General features: G+C 39.1%; 1 non-coding gene across 1 annotated transcript; it reads left to right on the top strand.

Moving 5' to 3' along the window:
- The first annotated feature begins 7,286 nt into the window (after positions 1-7,286).
- On the top strand, positions 7,287-7,393 carry LOC141635473 (small nucleolar RNA R71). Its single transcript, XR_012540162.1, has one exon. It is a non-coding gene; the product is annotated as a small nucleolar RNA R71 (small nucleolar RNA).
- The last annotated feature ends 2,250 nt before the right edge of the window (positions 7,394-9,643 follow it).

A 9,643-nucleotide genomic window follows, 5' to 3' on the forward strand; every position in this document is an offset into this window, starting at 1 on the left:
AATTGAGATTAGTCTTTATAAGGGAAAACAACTATGAATCCCTTCTTCGTCGGTAGGCATAATATGACCCCTTCTATGTTGGGTAAGTAGTTGTGTTGACTTAGTTTACCTCAACATCATAGTCCGAAGAGTTTCTCGTGATGATGATGGACTAAAGATAGAATTTACAGAAATTTATCGACCAATAATTCTAACGGTAGAATTAGCTAAAAGGTTAGCTTATCAATTTACAGAGAATTGAGTCTTGGGATCATTTATATAATTCTTGAGGGAGGTCAATTGTATAAATGTTTTGAGTCTTCGCGTTATGACAGTAGTTCATTAGACTTAAAAATATAAACGATGCACATGCTTATTATTTTTATTCTTCTTCTCGCAGTGTAGAACACGTTTATTTTGATAATATTGTTACAACTAAATGGCTGGAAATAGCGCAATCCCAATGCCTAGTGCCACACTTGATCGCGCGTCCTGGCTTAAAATCTTTATGGACCAGATGAATCAGTTCACACGTCTGAAAAACGATGGGTCCAACTTTGCGGACTGGGAGGCGGCACTACGGAATGCTGCCATTGCTGACGGTAAGCTCAAGTACTTAACTGAGCCAATACCGGTCAACCCAAGCCCCAATGCAGGAGTCAACGAGTCACTCGCTTATAGTGACTTCGTTATGGAAGCTAGTGCGATAAAGAACGTACTCATCTTTGCAATGGAAACCAATTTGCAGAGAAGTTTCATTGCCCAAGGTGCAAGCAAGATTTTCACCACGCTCACTTACGAGTTCTCAAAAGCACCGAGAATCGTTACATATGAGCATACCTGTCGCTTCTTTGATGCGAAACTCCAGAAGGGCCAACCGGTTAGCCCACACATTCTTCACGTGATTGAGAATGTCGAGAAGCTGGAGGCACTGAATTGTAAAATCAGTTAGAGCATTATCATTGACCGAATGCTTCATTCTCTTCACGATGGTTTTTCCCTTTTCAGGGCGAACTACTACATGAATGACTTGAAAAAGAGTCCTCATGAGCTACACTCCCTTCTTGTACAGACCGAGAAGGATATGAAATTGAGTGGGAGCATGAAGCAGGATGTTCTCACGATTTTCAACAAGGGTAAAGGTAAGGGCAAGGCTCATGGCGACCTAGCTGTAGGTAAGCCAAAGTTTAAGAAGCCAGGAAACGGTAAGAGTGCGCCTGGTGAGACTAGTGGCTCACAGGGCAAGGCAAAGAGCAAGGGCGGTGACATAGAGTGCCACCATTGTCACAAGACTGGACATTGGAGGAGGAACTGTCCCGTCTACCGTGAGGACATCAAAGCAGGCCGTGTCACTCCTGTTGGTATGTCATCTTATATTCATATGATTGAGATTAACCATGCAAGTTTCGAAACTTGGGTACTAGATACTGGTTGTGGTTCTCATCTGTGTAATCATTTGCAGGGCCTAAAGAACATCATACGTCTCGAAAAAGGTGATGTGGACCTGCGTGTCGGGAATGGAACACGAGTTACTGCTGTCTCGAAGGGAACATATGTAATCCAACTCCCTAGTGGTTTTGAGTTATTTTTAAATAACTGTTACTATGTACCCAGTTTGTCTAAGAACATTTTTTATGTTTCCGTACTTGCTAAAGACGGTTTTGCATTTTCAATAAAGGATAATAGTTGTATTTTCTCTTTCAATGAAATGATTTATGGCAAAGAAGTTTCCATGTATGGAATTTATATCTTAGACCAAACCACATAAGTATTACACATGAATAATAAGAAAATAAAGGTTGGTGACAAAGATCAAACCTATCTATGGCATTGTCGAATGGGACACATAAATGAGAAACGCGTGAAGAAACTCGTCGATAATGGGACTATTCCCGCATTCGATTTTTCTACATATCTCACGTGTGAATCATGCCTCATTGGCAAGATGACTCCAATTTCCTTCAAAGATGTAGGAATGCGCGCTAGTGACCTATTAGGACTCATACATACTGATGTTTGTGAACCTATGTCATTTACCGCTAGAGATGGCTATCGATATTTTATCACTTTCACGGACGATTTGAGTAGATACGGATATGTCTATTTAATGAAGCATAAAAGTGAGTCCTTTGAGAAATTCAAGGAATACCAGAACAGGGTACAGAACCAACTGGTTAGAAAGGTTAAAGCACTCGGTTCAGATCGGGGTGGCGAATATCTTTCAAATGAGTTTGATCAACACCTGAAAGACTGTGGAATCGTTTTGCAGTTAACTCCACCTGGAACACCTCAATTGAATGGTGTGTCCGAACGGAGAAATCGAACCTTACATGATATAGTTCAATCCATGATGAGTCACACCATAGTGCCTGATTCATTATGGGGTTTTGCTCTTTTGTCAGCTTCTCTTATACTTAACCGAAGTCCGTCTAAAGCTGTCGACAAGACTCCATATGAAATGTGGAAGGGAACGGTACCTAACTTGTCCTTTATTCGGGTTTGGGGCTGCGAGGCTTATGTCAAGTGGAGACACGAGGATAAGCTCAGCCCGCGATCGGCCAAGACATACATATAGGTTATCCAAAAGGAACATTTGGTCATTACTTTTATTCGCCTACCGAACATTGAGTTTTTGTTGCGGCTAGTGTGACGTTCTTAGAGAAAGAATTTCTCGAGAACAAGACGAGTAATAGAACCTTCGAGCTGTCAGAGATTCCATAACCAACAACCGAGGAACAGATGGAGGAAGTTGTTCCTCCAATTGATGATACGGTTATTATTCCTGAGGAACCTAGGAGGTCGGGTAGAGTCTCTCATCCTCCGGACAGATACATTGGTATGGTCGAGGAGAATGACGTTTTACTCCTAGAGAGTAATGAACCCGTTTCCTATAAAGGTGCTATGACCTGTTCCGACTCAAAGCTATGGCTCGAAGCCCTGCAATCCGAGATGGACACCATGTATGAGAATGACGTATGGGATCTAGTTGATTTCCCTAATAAGGTAAAACCTCTACAGTGCAAATGGCTTTACAAAATAAAGCGTTCTGTAGACGCGCAACCAGATACCTATAAGGCACGACTTGTGGCAAAAGGTTTCACTCAAGTGCACGTATTGCATTATGATGAGATTTTTGCACCTGTAGTCATGCTACGTTCCATTCGGATAATCTTAGCGATAACCGCATTTCATGATTATGAAATTTGGCAAATGGATGTGAAAACCGCCTTCTTAAACGGTTATTTGGAGGAAGAGTTGTACATGGTGCAACCCGAAGGTTTCATAGATCATGAACATCCTAAGAAACTATGAAAGCTTAAGCGTTCCATTTATAGACTTAAGCAAGCTTCTCAGAGTTGGAATCATCGTTTCGACCAGGTGATAAAAGAGTATGGTTTCACTCGATCGGTCGAAGAACCATGGTTATATATCAAGTCGAGTGGGAGCAAGATTGTATTCTTGATATTGTATGTCGATGACATACTCTTGATTGGGAATGACATTCCTCTCCTATCTTCGATTAAAGAATGGTTGAAGAACCATTTCCAGATGAAAGATCTGGGTGAGGCACAGCGCATTTTGGGAATCCGTATCTACCGAGATAGATCACGACGGACGTTATCACTTAGTCAGGAGTCTTATTTAGATAAGATTCTTGAGAAGTTCAGCATGACCAACTCCAAGAAGGGGGGAACCTTCCAATGACGACTGGGATGCAATTGACCAAGTCTCGATCACCCACGACGCCTGAAGGGATTGAGCGCATGAGTCGTGTTCCTTATGCATCTGCAATAGGATCGATCATGTATGCCATGATATGCACACGTCCAGACGTGGCATATGCATTGAGTATGACGAGTCGGTACCAAAAGACTCCAGGTGAAACACACTGGATAGCTGTTAAAAACATCCTCAAGTACTTACGGAGGACTAAGGATTGGGCATTGACTTATGGAGGCGATACTAAGCTATGCACAATCGGTTACGCAGATGCTAGCTTCCAAACGGATCGAGATGACTCAAAATCTCAGTCCGGGTTCGTCTTCACTCTTAATGGTGATGCGTTCAGCTGGAAGAGTTCCAAACAGAGTGTTGTAGAAGATTCTACTACTGAATCCGAGTACTATGCCGCTTCGGAGGCAGCAAAGGAAGCGATATGGATGCGTCAAATCTTACAAGGACTTACGATAGATCCTAGTTCGAATGACCCGATTACCATCTATTGTGACAATAGAGGTGCCATCTTCCAGGCTAAGGAGCCAAAGTCTAGCAACAAATCTAGACATGTACACCGGAAAGCTCACCTGATCCGTGATTACGTGGAGCAAGAGGAGATAGTGATAGACAAGATTGCGACGGATGATAACATCGCGGATCCTCTCACTAAACCGTTGAATTATGATAAGCATGTAGGGCACGTTAATTTCATGGGAATTAAACGTGTTCCTGAGTTGTAGTACTTGATTATGGATTTGATACATTATGTTTTTCATATACTATTTATAACTTCATCGTTTTATTATAATATTTTGTTTTTCATGTGGATTGTACTGACAACATTGAACGCCACAAAGTGAACTGAATTACATTATATTTGTTTTGGTCCGTAATCGCCAATGTGAGCTGATAACTCCGGCTATTATATTGTGCAGTCGATTGATGGTGGGTTCAACGAGCCATAAGTCAAACGGTTGACTGATCGATCACAGATGCGAGATTATAATGATACCTCGTAGGACAACTTTTTGTGACAACGTAATGGAGTCCTAAATGTTTAAAAACATTCGGTGCCAGGTCGTGGATAGGACATCCATTGTGTTCCTAGAGTCGATTCTTTTGACTATCGACTGTCTCTTGAGATTAAGGCAGTTTTTGGGTGACTTTGGTTTCTTTCTCACGGTCTGCCGTAACTGGAGGCTAAGTAGATTTTTTTTGGGTCATTTCATACTGTGCTTACATCTGCAGGATTCGAGTTGAGGAAAATATCCAACCCTTATCAGGTATAGTTATTTCTCAGGGCCACTCGAGGAGTTGTAACTGAAATGCATGGCCATGCTCGAACGTTGATTCGTTTATTAGTTAAGTTACTCTCTAGTCGGGAAACCACTCTTGATGATGATCGCTTGTAAAATACGACCTTTGTGAATAAAGATTTGCAAATTGTTTTACATTAAGTGGGAGAAATTTTAGGATATGAGAATCGGTTATCGCACATACACTTGTGAGGACAAGTGGGAGTTTGTTGGAGCTTGTGTCCTCCACAAATTAGTGTGATAACATTTGTAAATCTCTTACAGGTTCACAAGGGTATACTTCGTATATTTAATCAGTTGATTAAGGTTTACCTAATAACAGTTGGCTTGGTAGAAAGTTTGACATTATTATCAAGCAGATGGCGATGATCAACTGGTCCCTAAATAATATTAGTTGAGACGAATTAACTGTCAATTCGTAAATTGAATATAATAAGTTATATTTAATTAAATGTATGTAATGTTAGTTTGGACGAATTAATTTGTTAATTCGTAATTAAATGTAATCGGTTATATTTAATATCAACAAGATGAATGTGTCATAGTGGTAATAGTGAGGGTACTCAAACCAAGAGGTCATGGGTTCGATCCTCACTAGATGACAATTATCACATTTTATACATTTTTGGAATAACCGAAAATAAGGAAATTTACTCCTTATTTCGGTCAAATGGGCCGTAAATTAAAAGAAGATGATCTACCCTAATTACTTCCTAATACACGGTTTATAGGGAGTGAGGGAGAACATTATTTTAACCTAATTTTTTTCTTAAGCCATTTGTGCCTCCTCTCTCATCAGAAAAAACCTAAATTTTTACAGAAAATTTTGGATCGATTCTAGCACAATCAAAGGGCATTTCTCATATCTTCTTGGGTGCAACTGATAGGCGAATATCTACTTTGATATTTTTTTTAGTCCGTATTTGCTAGGACCGAAGGTTATTTCTGAATCCTTTACTTTTGTTTATGTATTTTATTTTATAACTAGTGATCGTCTTCATTAAATTCGTTATAATCCTTGAATATTGAGGGATTCATACAGATTAATCCCACACTAGCTTCCGGATGGATTTATTCTTCGTAAGAATATCTTTCATGTATTTCGCATAGGCCGGAACATGATTGATTAATTCCGTGAATGGAATTGAGACTTCTAAGTTCTTCACAATCTCCATGAACTTTCCAAATTGTTCATCAAACTTAGGCTTAGCTTGACGACTTGGAAATGGAAGTCTAATCACAATAGGCTCTTTCTCCTTAACCCTCTCTTCATTTTTCTTCTTTGAAACTTCTTGGATGGTGGGTTCTTCTTCTTTAGAGTTCTTCACAACTCTTTCCTTGTCACTATCATTCACAACATCTTCATCAATGGGCCTCTTCGGCCCTTCATACCTTGTACCACTCCTCAAATGGATGGCACTCACCGACTCATGTCTTGGGGGATTACTTTGAGGTGGTAATTGCCCCTTTTGTCTTTGAGAGCTAGAAGATGCTAATTGAGACATTTGGGTTTCCAACATCTTTGTGTGAGCTAGTATGTTGTTGATGGAGATATCTTTTGCTTGGCTGTGTTTTTGCATTTGAGTGAAAAATTCTTGTTGATTCTTTTGCATTTGGAGGACCGCTTTTTGAACATCAAAGCTTTGGTCATTGGATTTATTGTAAGAGGGTTGATTTTGATAACCTTGGCTTTGGTTGTAAAAGAGTATTTGAGCTTTATTTCTCATTGGAGGTGGGGTGTATGTTGGTTGAGGGTTTTGAACATTTTGGCTTTTGTATGAAAGATTGGGATGGAATTTGGTGTTCTCATTGTAATAGTTGGATTAAGGAGTGCCACTCTTATATGCTTGGAAAGCATTCACTTGTTCAGTTGTCTTCCTACATTCACTTTGGTCATGTCCCAAAGTTCCACAACTCTCACATACTCCACTTGGAATTGAGGATGATGCCACCATAGCATTAACATCTTGTTTGGGTGATTTGGAGGCCTCTTCAAGTTTAGCCATGGCCTTTTCAAACTTCAAATTGATGGTGTCAATATGAACACTTAGTTGTCCACCCAATTGAGTAATGGAATCTACCTCATGCTTTCCTCCTCTAGTAGCCTTTCGAGACCTACTATATTGTGAGTTATGAACCGCCATTTCTTCAATTTAGTTCCATGTTTAATTGTCATCAACTTCGGTAAACATACCATTGGATCCCATATTGAGAATGTTTTGGGAGTCTTCATATAGACCATTCCAAAATTGTTGCACAAGGAACCACTCATTAAGTCCATGGTGTGGACAAGAACGACAAGTAACCTTAAATCTCTCCCATGCTTCATACAATGATTCCTCATCCCTTTGTTTGAACCCAGTGATTTGGGCTCTCAACATGTTAGTCTTTTCCGGAGGATAGAATTTCTTGTAGAAAGCAAGTGCCAACTTATTCTAAGAATCAATACCAAGAGTAGCCTTGTCTAGGCTTTTCAACCATTGTTTCACGGTACCAATAAAAAAAAGGAAATAAGACCCATCGGATTTGGTCTTGAGTAAGTCCGGTTTGAGAAATCGCATCATAATAGTCACAAAAAGTCTCCATATGTGAGTGAGGGTCTTCACTAGGCATCCCTCCAAATTGGATTCTCTCAACTAATTGTATGAATGCGGATTTGGCAATGAAATTACCAGTTAAATGTTGTGGTGTAGGAGTACCATTTGGTAGGTTCTCCTCGGTTGGTACAGAATGTGATGAGAATTTAGGCATTGTGGGTTGATTTTGTGGTGGTTTTGTATTGGGTTGTCCTCTCCTTCTCTTGCAAAAGGGTTGGTAAATTCAATGTTATTTGGTTGAATGTCCACAATTTCTCCAATACCTCTCAAAGTACCTCTAGCAAGTCTTCTATTGTTAGTCAAAGTTCTTTCAATTTCAAGATCAATGGGTAACAAGTTACCTTGATCTCCTAGACATGCAAAATATCAAACAACTTGAAAACAATTAGAACAACCTTGAGGAGATTGACTTCCCCAAGGTAAATAAAGACACGACTAAAAACAATTAATGAAAATAAAATCAAGTTAACACCGTCCCCGACAACAGCGCCATTTTTGGTATCGGTTATAAACTCGTCGTCAAAAGCTACCTAACCAAAACAATATTTATAACTTCACAAGATACTCTTAGCAAAGAGGTAAGTAAAGGTCGGATCCCAAGGGACTGGTATTGATGTAGGATTTTCAATTGTAAATGGTCGTGTCTTAGGGTGTCACAATTTGGGGTTGAGGTAGGAGATGAACTAAAAGCTAATCAATAATAAAAACAAAGCAAGGTAAATAAATGGGGATGTAAATAATTGATTAAAAGCACTAGGGTGTCATGGGTTCATAGGGGATTCATGGGAGTTGATCATACAAACATATTATCAAATTATAAGCAAGCAATTATTGTTGTGATGGGATCGAGTTGGTGTATAAGCCTTCAATCCCGAAGAAGGTTTGGGTCCCGGAGCCGAATCGATTAGATTGTACAACACCTAGAAGTCGACTTAGTCCTTCCTATTCAACTATATGCATGGTCTAATAAGACTCGAGTTGGTGTATAAGCTTACAAGTCTCATTGAAAAGATGGGTGATGGGTAAAAAATGCAAGGATTCATAGGCTCGTATTTCATCAAACATAACATGTGCATAAGTTGAAATCACAACAAGCAAGCAAATTAATTATGAAAACATATTAGATTAAGCATGAATAAATCCCCATGTTGGTTTCCCTTAATTCCCCATTAACCCTAGTTAAGGAAACTACTCACTCATTATCAAGTTTACAGGCTAACAAGGTTGTCAATCATACTAGCAAATCAAAACATGATTAATAAATGAAAGTGATTAACAATAATTAAACAAGGTTAAGAGAGAATTATACCTATGAAGATGATTCCAAATAATAAAGCAAAAAATAATAGAAGTACTTGATGATTGATGGATGGTTGTCAATCCTCCAAATAAACCCAAATAATCTTCTAATTACCCAAAATAAATGAAGAACAATAGAGAAATTAAGGAAAGATTAATATTGAGATTTGTATTAAGACTTGATTAGGAGTTGATTACAAGATTAAGAACTTAATTAAGAGAGCATAAAAATTGATTAGAAGTTGATTACTAATAATGCTAATCTAGAGAGTAAAATGGGTTCTTTATACTAAATATTAGGTACATAAATTAGGGTTACTAAGGGCTTAAATGACTATTAAGTCCCTTAAGAAAAGTTGAGGAAATTCTCCTCTCGAAGGAAAAGAGAATATCCGTTTTGCTAGTCTTGCCACGATCCGTCCGTCTTGAGATGTGGCACGGGCTGTAATACTCTATATTTATGAGTCTTTGGGTACTCTATCGAGTAGGCCTTACTCTGTCGAGTAAGGGTGAGTTGCGTTTTATAATAGTTTCTGACCTATTGGGTACTCCATCGAGTAACTAGGATACTCGATCGAGTGAGGGGGTACTCGATCGAGTACCTTGGGTACTCGATCGAGTAGCCGGTTTACGGGGCGTTTTTCTCGGGTTTTGTTAATTATGCGATTAAGATATATAACCTTCTTCGTCATTATACTAAACACTTTTGCAAAACCTAATTTACTGCTAAATAGA

Source organism: Silene latifolia, chromosome Y (genome assembly GCF_048544455.1).
Source record: "Silene latifolia isolate original U9 population chromosome Y, ASM4854445v1, whole genome shotgun sequence".
Taxonomy (NCBI): Eukaryota; Viridiplantae; Streptophyta; class Magnoliopsida; order Caryophyllales; family Caryophyllaceae; genus Silene; species Silene latifolia.